The sequence below is a fragment of the Pseudorasbora parva genome, chromosome 18 (assembly GCF_024679245.1).
Source record: "Pseudorasbora parva isolate DD20220531a chromosome 18, ASM2467924v1, whole genome shotgun sequence".
NCBI classification, from domain to species: Eukaryota; Metazoa; Chordata; class Actinopteri; order Cypriniformes; family Gobionidae; genus Pseudorasbora; species Pseudorasbora parva.
The window spans coordinates 3,118,219-3,130,954 of NC_090189.1; the positions used below are offsets into that span (position 1 = coordinate 3,118,219).

The window sequence follows — 12,736 nt, forward strand, 5'->3', positions numbered from 1 at the left end:
AGATCTGGATACTCCAGTTCTCACGATAAATGGCCCCATTCATTCTTTCCTTTACATGGATCAGTCGTTCTGGTTCCCTTTACCTAAAAACAGCCCCAAAGCATGATGTTTCCACCCCCATGCTTCACAGTAGGTATGGAGGAACTCAGCATTCTTTCTCTTCCAAACACAACAAGTTGAGTTTTTACCAAAAAGTTATATTTTGGTTTCATCTGACATTCTCCCAATCATCTGGATCATCCAAATGCTATCTGGCAAACTTCAGACGGGCCCGGACATGTACTGGCTTAAGCAGGGAGACACGTCTGGCACTGCAGGATTTGAGTCCCTGGCGGCATAGTGTGTTACTGATGGTAGCCTCTGTTACTTTGGTCCCAGCTCTCTGCGAGGTTATTCACTAGGTCCCCCCATGTGGTTCTGGGATTTTTGCTCACTGTTCTTGAGATAATTTTTTACCTCACAGGGTGAGATCTTGCGTGGAGCCCCAGATCGAGGGAGATTATCAGTGGTTTTGTAAGCCTTCCATTTTCTAATAATTACTCCCACAGTTTATTTCTTCACACCAAGCTGCTTAGGGTCTACATAAGCCTACAATTCTGGTCTATAATTTTGTTTCTGGTGTCCTTTGACAGCTTTTTTGGTCTTGGCAATAGTGGAGTTTGGAGTCTGACTGTTTGAGGTTGTGGACAGGTGTCTTTTATACTGATAACAAGTTCAAACAGGTGCCATTAATACAGATAACAAGTGGAGGACAGAGGAGCCTCTTAAAGAAGAAGTTACAGGTCTGTGAGAGCCAGAAAACTTGCATTTTTTGTAAGCTGATTGAATACTTTTTTTCCATCATAATTTGTGAATAAAATCTTTAAAAATCAGACGCAATTTTCAGATTTTTTTTCTCATTGTGTCTCTCATAGTTGAAGTGTAACTATGATGAAAATTGCAGGCCTCCCTCATCTTTTTAAGGGGGAGAACTTGCACAATTGGTGGCTAACTAAATACTTTTTTGCCCCACTGTGTATATGTGTTTGTGTGTGTGTATGTGTGTAAACATCAGTTAGGCATAACATGACCACCTTCCTTATATTGTGTTGGTCTCTTTTGCTGACCCGTCGAGGCATGGACTCTGAAGGTGTGCTGTGGTATCTGGCACCAAGATGTTAGCAGCAGATCCTTTAAGTTGCAAGGTGGGGCCTCCATGGATCGGACATGTTTGTTCAGCTCATCCCACAGATGCTCGATTGGATTGAGATCTGGGGACTTTGGAGGCCAAGTCAACGCCTCAAACTGGTTGTTGTGCTCCTCAAACTATTCCTGAAGCATTTGTGCTTTGTGACAGTGCGCATTATCCTGCTGGAAGAGCCACAGCCACCAGGGAATACCGTTTCCATGAAAGGGTGTACATGGTTTTCAGACAATGCTTAGGTAGGTGGTGTGTGTCAAAGTAACATCCACATTTTGACCCAAGAATTCCCAGCAGAACATTGCCCTGGCTCACAGTCTCGGCTCTAATTTAATCCCAAAGGTGTTCTATCCGGTTGAGATCAGGACTCATTCATGTCTTAATGGATCAACACTTTGTGCATTAGTGTGCAGTCATGATGAAACAGAAAGAGGCCATCCCCAAACTGTTCTCACAAAGTTGGGAGCATGAAATATTCCCAAATGTCTTGGTATGCTAAAGCATTAAGAGTTCCTTTCAATGGAACTACTGGGCCAAGCCCAACCCCTGAAAAATAACCCCACACCATAATCCTTCCTCCACCAAACTTTACATTTGGCACAATGCAGTCAGGCAAGTCCCGTTCTCCTGGCAACTGCCAAACCCAGACTCGTCCATGGGATTGTCAAACAGAGAAGCGTGATTGGTCACTCAGAGAACACGTCTCACTGCTCTAGAGTCCAGTGGCTGCTGCTTTACTCCACTGCATCCCACGCTTTGCATTGCTCTTGGTGATGTAAGGCTTGGATGAGCTGCTCGGCCATGGAAACCCATTCCATGAAGCTCTCTACGCTGTTCTTGAGCTCATCTGAAGGCCACAGAAGTTTGGAGGTCTGGAGCTGTTGACTCTGCAGAAGGTTAGGCATCTACGACATTAGGGTGAGAAGATGACATAAATGTAATTTTTGGGTGAACTAACACTTCAATGCGGCCCAGCCTGACCCAGAGACAAAGTCTACCTCTACCTGAGATTCCTGTTTCTGGACTCAAGCTCCGGCGTCTTTTCCTGCAAGGCGTTCAGGATCGTCTTCTCTTTAAAGCTGCACTTAGGTCTGAACCACGCACTTCCTTTATAAGGCAGACAGCAAGCTTCTCTCTCTGTGAATTATTTATCCAGGTATCAAGCGGACAGCTGCCACAGATCGCCCAGCCAACAGGAAACAACAGGAAATAGGGATCCTAATTGTTGTCTATTACACTTTGGCTGGGCTAATGGCAATGTGGATATCTCTCTCTCTCTCTCTCTCTCTCTCTCTCTCTCTCTCTCTCTCTCTCTCTCTCTCTCTCTCTCTCTCTCTCTCTCTCTCTCTCTTTCTCTCTCTGTCTAGTTTTTCAATGAGGAGGAAAATATCTTTACTTAATTATCTTATTGGAACGGCTAAACTGCCAATTTGGAAATCAAGAAAAAACAAAGGCCTACAACTTGCTACAATAGATTTTAGACGGTTGGTAGAGGGAAGACTGAAAATTAAATTTGCTTTTTATAGACTTACAAATAATGTGGTTTTCTTTTGTGAGGTACTATGTACAGTACAAAATGATATGCTTATTGTGATTTTGTAAAGTATTTATGTTATTTAGATTTTTTTAAATAATGGTCAGTAATGTAGTATGATGTAAGGTTCATAGAATAATAAAGTGCTTGTTAAACCTCTCTCTCTCTCTCTCTCTCTCTGTATGTGTGTGTGTCCCTCTCTGTGTGTGTGTGTGTGTCCCTCTCTCTGTGTGTGTGTGTGTGTGTGTGTGTGTGTGTGTGTGTGTGTGTGTGTGTGTGTGTGTGTGTGTGTGTGTGTGTGTGTGTGTGTGTGTGTGTGTGTGTGTGTGTGTGTGTGTGTGTGTGTGCAGGGCTCGACATTAACACTTGTCCGAGACAAGTGGATTTTTTGAAGGGACAAGTGAAAAATAATTTTACTTGCCCGACGGACAAGAGCCTGATTAAAACAAAAAATAACTAGCGAATCCCCAAAATGCACGAATGATTGTGCATATTTAGTGTAAGTGGCGATCGATAGTGGTGGATAATAATATATGATGAACTGACGATAATAAGGTCGCGCTGTTGACGCTCGTGCAGCCCCTCGAGGAGAAATCACAACACTAGAGCGTTTAAGCCGTTTTCTAAATACCATCACGACTGAAAATGACACTGCTTTCATATGACAGTTTCAGAAACAATTAATTAACATTCACTTAAAGTCACTTACATTTTAGATGCAATATTGAGTGCTTTTGTTTCGATTTCAGCAGCGAAAATCGTTCACGCACAGCAGAACCGTAACGTGTCTCACAGCAACAAGTGTGTTACTGAACGATTCAGTGTTTGAATGAATCGTTTGAATGAACGGCTCAATGACTCACTCATTAAGACGGCCACCTGCTGCCACTTACTGGAGGTTTAGTTTCATGTTTAAACATACTTCCCAACATTTCTTTTTTGTCTATTCAAAACTACAAATCTCAAAACATTATTTACTGCAGTTGTAATTTTTCAGTGTAAATGATTTAATTTTATTGTTAACAGCCCTTATAGTGTCTTAATTTAATTTAATTCAGTGATCAAATTTAACAATATAAAATTAAACCTGAAGCATAGCCTGTATTTAATAAGACCCTTTATAAAAGGTACAAATATCACAAATTTAAAATGATTCAATAAAAATAAAAATTCACAAATATGCAGATTTAAATATGTCAAAGCTGATTGAACACTGGTGAGAATATTGCTTCAGAATAAATTATACTTACAACACACAAACACACACACACACACAAAATAAAAAAAATATCGAACTTTTTTCTGGACAAGCACATTTTTTACTCGGACAAGTGAATGAACGATTTCATGAACATGCTTAATGTCAAGCCCTGGTGTGTGTCTCTCTCTCTCTCTCTCTCTCTCTCTCTCTCTCTCTCTCTCTCTGTCTCTCTCTCTTTCTGTGTGTGTTTGTCTCTCTCTCTCTCTCTCTCTCTTTCTGTGTGTGTGTGTCCCTCTCTCTCTCTCTCTCTCTGTGTGTGTGTGTGTGTGTCTCTCTCTCTCTCTGTCTGAGCATTATAAGAGTGCTAATGCCACGCTGGCAATTATCTCCCCTCAACAACCGCACAAAAGCATCATATCAGACCCTCTTGAAAGTGTCTCAGATCTGCATGTTTCAGTGTCATTAGTGTCTGTCTGAGAAGGAAGTGTTATTTTCCCCTTGCGATGGTCTGTTAATGGCGTGTGTTTGCGTTCAGGGGGGTTGATTCTGTCACAGGCGATGATGAGTTTCTCTTCCTCTGAGTTTTAAGTTCATCTCATTATATGAATATTTCACAAACCTGTGTGTGTGTGTGTGTGTGTGTGTGTGTGTGAGACGCCTTCTTCCAGCGCAGCATGGCATGTGGCGTCGCGGTGTCGATCGATCTAGTGTGTGTTTGTGCCGAGAGGGCTGAAGTATCTGGTTCCTGTTCAGACGCTCTCGCAGCGCAGATGCGGTAAACTGCAGGAGCAGGAAGAACTTCAGACCAGAATACTGGAATCTAAACATGAGTACACACACTCACACACTCACAAACACACACACTCACAAACACTCGCTCACTCACACAAACATACACAAACACACATTCACCTACAGACACGCACACACACACATACACACACTCACACATACACACACACACTCACCTACAGACACTCATACACTCTCACACATACACACACACTCGCTCCCTCACTCACACATACACACACACACTCACTCTCACACATGCACACACACACACTCACTCTCACACATGCACACACACACACCTACAGACACTCATACACACATACACACTTGTTCACACATACACACACACACTCACCTAAAGACACTCATACACACACACACACACACACACACACACACACACACTCTCAAGGTTTATATGCATTTTTACAAAAAATATTTTGAACAGATCATATCATAGAAACTTAAGTCTGTGTAGAATTTGTGTGTGACTGCATGTGCGCGACTGCGCAAGTGTGTGCGAGACTGTGTGCGTGAGTAAGTATCTGTAGGTGAGTGTGTGAGAGAGTGAATTTGTGTGTATGTGTGAGAGTGAGTAAGTGTGTGTATGTGTGAACATGAACAAGTGTGTGTGTGTGTGTGTGTGTGTGTGTGTGTGTGTGTGTGTGTGTGTGTGTGTGTGTGTGTGTGTGTGTGTGTTAGTGGATCGTTCTTGGTTTTGCTGAGGTGGCAAAGTGCCGTTTAGTCGTTTGTCCATGTCAGCACAAAAAGCTAAAATAACTAAGACTGTTACAAACAAACACACAAACACATTTTGCCCAATATTAAAAAAGTTTAAAAGCAATATAGAACCATTTTTTTTTTTTTACAAATACACGACTAGGGGTGACACTATGTTGGGTTCATGAAAACGAGACAATATATTTAAGAAACACTATAATATTTATGAAATATTATGACAAAATATAACTGGAAAAGTCTTTTATTCGACTGATAACTACTTTGATAATTACTTTGATAATCGAGTAATCGGTCAGTTATTTTAACAATTAATTGAGTAATAAGATAATATTTTTGTGGTAATAAAAATAGACCTAAGTGAATACTCTTTAAAATGACTTAATACAATAAAAACAATAATAATTGGTTTACATAAAGTATCAAAAGCCAGTGATTTCATTCTTTTATTGAACAAAACTGTTAAAGTACATAATATACATAATATAAACAATTATCAAATGCCTGTAGAGGGCCCCAAAGGCCTGTGATTGTTGTTACACTTTACAGCAAAATTCTCCTTTACTATTGGCCAAACAACATTTAATTTAAATGTTCACTTAATCTTTAATATTTGGCCACTTTATGGTAAAAAATGCTATAGCCACTGTAATTTCCTGAACATGTAGATATCAAAACATGCAGAGCGAAGGTTTAAACGTTTATTTTGAAATCGCAGTGAACAATAATTAGCATATTTAGAAACATATTGATGTATTATCCTGTGTTAGTATTGGTTTATAAATGATATTAATATGCTCTATTATGATCTATATCATACGGCTTTAAGGTGCGTTCACACCAGATGCGAATAAGGCGTTAAGCGAGAGTGATTTACATGTTAAGTCAATGCAAAGACGCGAATAGACATTCTGCGGCGTGATTTGTGCAAATGGGGGCACGAATTCAACGTTTTGTACATTTGACGCGTGTAACGAGTGAGTTGAAAAATCTGAACTTCGGCGGATATTCGCACAGGGTTAACCAATTAGGAACTTGCTCTAATAGCGACAATAATGAAGACAAAATCATATGTGGATACCTGAAGCAGTACGATACATCTTCCTACTTTATAGAAACAGGAATAATAAGCATCTTGCTTGGAAGAAAGTGAGCAAGGAGGTCCGACAACCTGGTAAGTTGTAAAAAACGCTCTTTACTCAATTTGAGCTATTTACAAATTGAGACTACAAGCTAGCTAAAGCCGGCAAATTGAGCTTATTCACCGTATTTTAAAACAATCCATGTCAGCCATTTCGCAACGAGACTGGAGCCGCCTGGCAGAAGCCCCTCCCATGACGCAAATTCACGTCTGTTGGGAAGTGAATGTCGCGCGCGAATAAACGAATAAACTCAAAATGTTCAAGCGTTCAACTACTTACGCGATTTATTCGAGCAAGTCACGTCTGGTGTGAATGCACAGTTAGAAAACGATAATACGGTTCTTGGACTCTTGCGACGCAACTGACGCTTGTAGGTCACATGATAATGACAAAATGGCCCGAAGTACATTTGGACTACATTACATTCATTCTATATTCTATTTTTTGTAGTTGTTAAGTATTTACACAAGTACTTGCTCAAGATAGTATGCGATTTTGGACATCTGACTATCTCTGGTCTTATCAATAAAGCCACTTATGTTCTGATTGGTCATTGTTGGGTTAAAAACAACCCAAGATGGGTTGAAAATAGTCCTGGACAAACCCAGCGATTGGGTTGCTTTAGACCAGCGGTTGGGTTAAATGTTTAACCTGCAGGGCAGTGTTGTTTAAAAATTACTGTTATTGCTTGCTTTAAAGGTTTAAGAACTGTTTTTTTTTTTTTTTATACTGTTGTCTGAGGTCAACTAATGACATTCATGTGGTTTTTACATTCAAAAACATCATAACTAATAAGTAATAGGCTATTTTCTACACTGGTTTTGAGGCTCTCTCCAAAACGCTGGGTGTTGATGGGCGTGTCACTGGAGACTTGGAAGTAAACGCCCACGGCTAGGATTGGATAAGATTTGCATATTTAATGAGCTTCAGCGCCGCTCTCAGTTCAGTTTGAGAAGGAGAGAGGAGAGATTGAGGGAGAAGTGGCAACCGGAATGATTTTCTCGACCACAGGGCTCGTAAACGTCTTTATCAATGATTTATTTCTCATCCACCCGCGACTGATTGGAGTATTATTTTTATATTACACATAGCCTGCATGATCGGTCGATATAAGCGCAAATCCCTTTTTTAAATCCCCTACAGCGTGAAACGCGGCGCCAAGGAGCTTGTTTGTAATCGGAGGACAAATGGCTCCTTAGTTTCGAAATGGTTTGGGTGCAAGGTGATCGTGTTGAAAATAAAGCCATTTGTCTAGCGTTAGAAGCTCATTTGAAACATTTCCGTGGCTCATTTAAGAAAATGACAGCTCCAAAGAGACGCCGCTTTAGTTCGAGGTAGTGCTAACAATAATAAAGTAAGATGATGATCAACACCTTGGGCCCTATTTTGCACCCAGCGCAATTGACTTTGTACACCGACGCATGTGTCATTCCTATTTTGCACCCGCGCAAAGCGCGCTTTTCCCTCCACAGAAGCACGTCGCTAAACTAGTGAATGAACTTGCGCTCCCTGGGCGGTTCAGCGCAAAAAACGAGGCGTGTTCCGGCCCAAACAATCCCTGGTGCTATTCTGCTCTTCCATTAAACAATTGCGCCATTGACCAGAAAAAACCTAGTCTAAAGTCAGTGGCGCGTTGCGCGTTGTTCATTAAGCTATTTTAAGGGCGCATGCTTGACCATAATGTATATGAATATAAGGACATCTGACAAACTAATTTGTCCGTCAAGAACCAGGAAAATAAAAATCGACTGAAAAACTGTTTAACTGACGACTGTTTAACCGACGCTATTTTGGGTGGGTTTCTCCCATCTCCATACAACACAACTCCTCTGTCTTTCACTGCTCCTACAAGGACATCAGTCTCCTCGGCTGTGAACCGCTCCTGGCGTGCGCCTGGTAAATACGCCATAATAATAGCGATCCATAATGGAACTTGCGCAGCTGCTTTGAAAGGGAATGTTGGATGATGCTCTGATTGGTTTATTCACGTTACGCCCAAACCACACCTAAGAATAATGAAGCTACTTCAGACCAACCCATTTTAGATTTGCGCCGGGCGCAAGAGTCATTTATCCCGCCGGGAAAATAGCAACAGCGCCGAGACCCGCCCACAAAGTTATTTGCGCTTCGCGCTTTGACACTTGCGTTTCAGATCGTTAAAATAGAGCCCCTTATGTGTTACCACTGAAATGTAGATGTAATATATTTCCAAATGTAAGCCCATCTTATGCGGAATGACGCTTCATACTGTCATCTGCCCCGGCTCTAACCTCGAGTGTTTACTTTTTGCAAACCTTGTGAGCGCGCAAACCCAAACGCTGTGACCTCGCGCCAAATGGTTTTATTGGTTTATTAAGTATGTGGCAGGAGGGGCGTGGTTTCACGAGGTCTGTAGCGGGAGAGAGGAGGCGGAGCCGAGCGGTGAGTAAGTAGGTCAAGTGCAGATAACTAACACCTGTGTCTGTTTGCAGTAATTGGCATGGAAAGACAGCATTTAAACCCCAGCAGAACAGAGAGAGAGAGAGAGAGAGAGAGAGAAAGAGAGACCTGGACTGGGACTTCACGTGCACAGCAGAGAAACTGAGAGAAACTGAGAAAGAAAGTCTGATAGAGAAGGAGCGATCCATATCGTGGATTTTTGCACACACACACACACATGTGTGGTTGTTGTTTGTTTTTGAACAAGACTGAATAAAGAGAGCGAGTCCCAGTCAAAGCCGACCCCGTCTTCTTCCTTCACATCCCCACGAACGTTCTTTACACTGGTGCCGAAACCCGGGGGGAAGGAGGGACATGCTGTCGAAGAGCCCTCGCTGCTGAGGGGAATCGCGGTGCTGAGGAGGCCGGGCAGCGCGGATGAATGAGGACCGCGAGGGCTGCCCGAGGCGATGGTGCTGGAGCAAGGAAGGTGGGACAGAGACCTCGCTGCCATGCCCCTGGGTCGAGGTGGGGTGGCTGCCGTCCGAGAGGGAGCGGAGGCTCGCTGCCGGGTCCCTCAGAAGGAGGAGTCACCGCCGGCCGCCAGGGGGCGGAGGAGGATCGAGCTGCCCACCAGGCGTCCAGTGCCATCGCACAGCACCACGAGGAAGAGACTCGGCGGGCGGAGGGCCGAACGGCAGTGTGTCTGGGAACCGGACCAGAATTTTTTTTTTCTTTCTTTCTTTTTTCCCTCTCTCCCCTCTCTCGTTCACGGGCTCCTCGTGCTCCTGTCTACATTTCTCTCGCCTCTCTGTCCTTACCCCCAGGTGCCGCGGCCGCCGTGATCGGCCCCCCCGGGAGAGAGGGGGGGGGGGGGTAGAGCGCAGTCTCGGGAGTGCCCCCCGGCCTGCGAGGGGCGATGGGGGTATGTGGTGTGACAGGCAGCGGGGCGAGGGACCGCGAGAGCGGGCCGGTGATTAATGTTGATGAGTGCCAGCTGCGTGGCACACCGGTCTCGTCTCGCGGCCATGTGACGGGAGCATAAAAGGAGGAGCAAGGACAGCGGAAGACGAGAGAGGTCCAGGCCTGGAGTTTATGTTTAGTTTTGTTTATGTGTTTTTGGGCAGTCGTCCGTGAGGGGCTGCCCACGTTTTATTTTGTGTATTTGCGGGCAGTCGTCCGTGAGGGGCTGCCCGCGGTTTTACTTTCGTTTTGTTTATTTATGTTGAAATAAAGTTTGGAAACGTTCGCCGGTTCCCGCCTCCTTCCTTCCCATCTACGAACTGTATTACAAAGTACAAACAGGCGAGTTATGAAAAATTGAGTGCGAGGGGTTTTATCACACAAAAAGATTTTTGGAATATGGCTAACTGTAGTAGCGTTTAGACTACTGTCTATAATAGACTAATTTAGAGATCACTTTTTTTTGTTTAACCGACAACTTTGATCAGTTAACGTTGATACGGTCAACCAATCGGTCAAACGGTCATCGGTTAACATCCCTAGCCCATACGTGTCTGAGTTTGGCGTGCTAAAGGTATGCTCTATTAGACACGTACACATAAGCAAAACGATCTATAACAATGCAGTACTATTATATATAAAAACTAGGGCCGGGACTCGATTAAAAAAATTAATCTAATTAATTAGAGGCTTTGTAATTAATTAATCGAAATTAATCGCATTTTAATTGCATATAAATATTTGACCTGAGAACAATGAGAAGTAATTTTTCACATGTATTTTTAGTAAACCATTGAATAAAGACTGAATACATAAGCTTAATCAACAAAATATTGTTTATTTATTTCAGTCCAGCAGACCAGCGCAATGTTTGCCATCAAGTTTAGCAAAAGCATATTTGTGATATTTGAGGCTTGATGTGCTGCGGTGATACGCAAATTCCTTGTTGTATAGCTTAGCTTGCACACAACCCTGCTCTTGACGACGCTTCCATTCTTTCGTTTTTTAAAACAAAATTTCCCATCCACGGGGCCAAGCAAAGCGGTCTCATCAGCTTCTTCGTTCATGTTCACTCATGCCCTGCGTCTCAATCAGCTCCCTAGTTCACTAGTCAGGGCACTGATCAAGACATAAGTCAATGGGCTGACTCCCTGATCAGTGCCCTGACTACTGAACTAGGGAGCTGATTGAGACGCACCCATGGTTTGTTGTTGTCGTGACTCCGGAGCGCTAGTTGGTCTTCCAGTATAATCGGTCCGTCGAAACTCATTCATTGAAAAACGTTCCGCGGTGCAAAAATAAGTGTGGTTAATTTTTTTTTTTTTTTTGCGTAATTAATTAACGAGTTAAAGTCACGTAATTAATTAATCTTAATTAACGCGTTACAGTCCCGGCCCTAATAAAAACACGTTTTACTCACATAAGTGTGTTGCACCATTCCTGTCGGATCCAAATCCAGCATCGACCGGAGATTTGTTGACAAATGATCCCACAGTGAACTGAAGTGAACATGTCTGTGAGCTGGAACTTCATTAAAAATAAAGTTCAACCACACAGTCCTAATATTAGGATCCGAAGGAAGCTTATGCAGCGACTGTGTTCTTCCACAAACAGGAATAGCGCAATATCTTGCTATCTTCCTCTGCATGTTTATTGTTGTTGATCAGTGGGCGGGCGGCTACTGGATTAGACACGCTGTAGAGGCGGTGTTTCGTAGCGCTATGTCATAAGAATAAAGCACAAGATCATTTTCTGGGCCTGGTGTCTATAAAAGCTTTTCTTTGACTAACAAGGACATTTTCAGCTCTGAAACTTTTATATTACCATGACCTTTTATATATCAAAAGCTCAAAGGAAAGTTGATTTCTCAATTAATCATCCCTTTAAATTAACCCCAAATAGGTTGGAAATTAAAAATCAGGCACACAAATTACTGGAGGCAACAATAATAATAAAAAGGTGAACATTTATTAATAAGCAATGTATTATTGTTTAATTACTATTCAATAAAACTATTAATAATATTAATTTATTAAACATAATACATGTTAGTTTCCAACATATTTTGGTTCATTTTAAGCAAGCAATAACAGTATTTGTAAACAACACTACCCAGCAGGGCCGTGCACAGACATTTTGAGTGGCAGTGGCCCAAACCAAAAAAAGGGGCACTATAAGGGGATTGAGGATCATCTTAATATAGAGAATGAATAACAAACCTTTTACAATCATACTGTAAATACAATTGTTAGGCGCTAGTGCTAATTAAATTTATGTTCTTCTAATTATTCTTACAAAAAGTTGATTCTGGGCTAATTTGATCACTTTTCTATTTAATTTCTTTATTAGAGATTTAAGTAGCAAATGAGAATCACAAAAATTATTGAATATATTTTGAGACAAAGGTCTTGTTTATGATTTATGTAAATCATACGCAACAGTTTTTTAATAACAGAATATGTAAACTATGGTATTTGGGGTAAAAGGCATATTTAACATGATAATAAACAGCTGACTTCCATTTGTTGACATGACATGGGTAAGATTCAGCTTAAGTTGGGTGTTCAATCTTAGAGGTAACAACATATTCTTAATAAAAATATGATAATAATCATATAATACAAATATATTTGGTTTGTTACAACGATAAAACTTTATAAAATTACAATGGGATTTCATTCATTCAGTGTTTTCAGATTATATACTAATTACTTATGTATATTTGTCATTCTCAGTATATACATATGATATGACAAACATGGACA

At 41.8% G+C, this 12,736-nt stretch overlaps 1 long non-coding RNA gene across 1 annotated transcript in view; it reads left to right on the forward strand.

The window, feature by feature from the left end:
• LOC137046947 (uncharacterized) overlaps positions 1-10,145 on the forward strand; it is a 20,319-nt gene extending 10,174 nt beyond the window's left edge. Inside the window, exon 4 of the long non-coding RNA XR_010899121.1 lies at positions 9,062-10,145. This is a non-coding gene — a long non-coding RNA (uncharacterized lncRNA). The remainder of the gene's footprint in view (positions 1-9,061) is intronic.
• Positions 10,146-12,736: the final 2,591 nt, after the last annotated feature.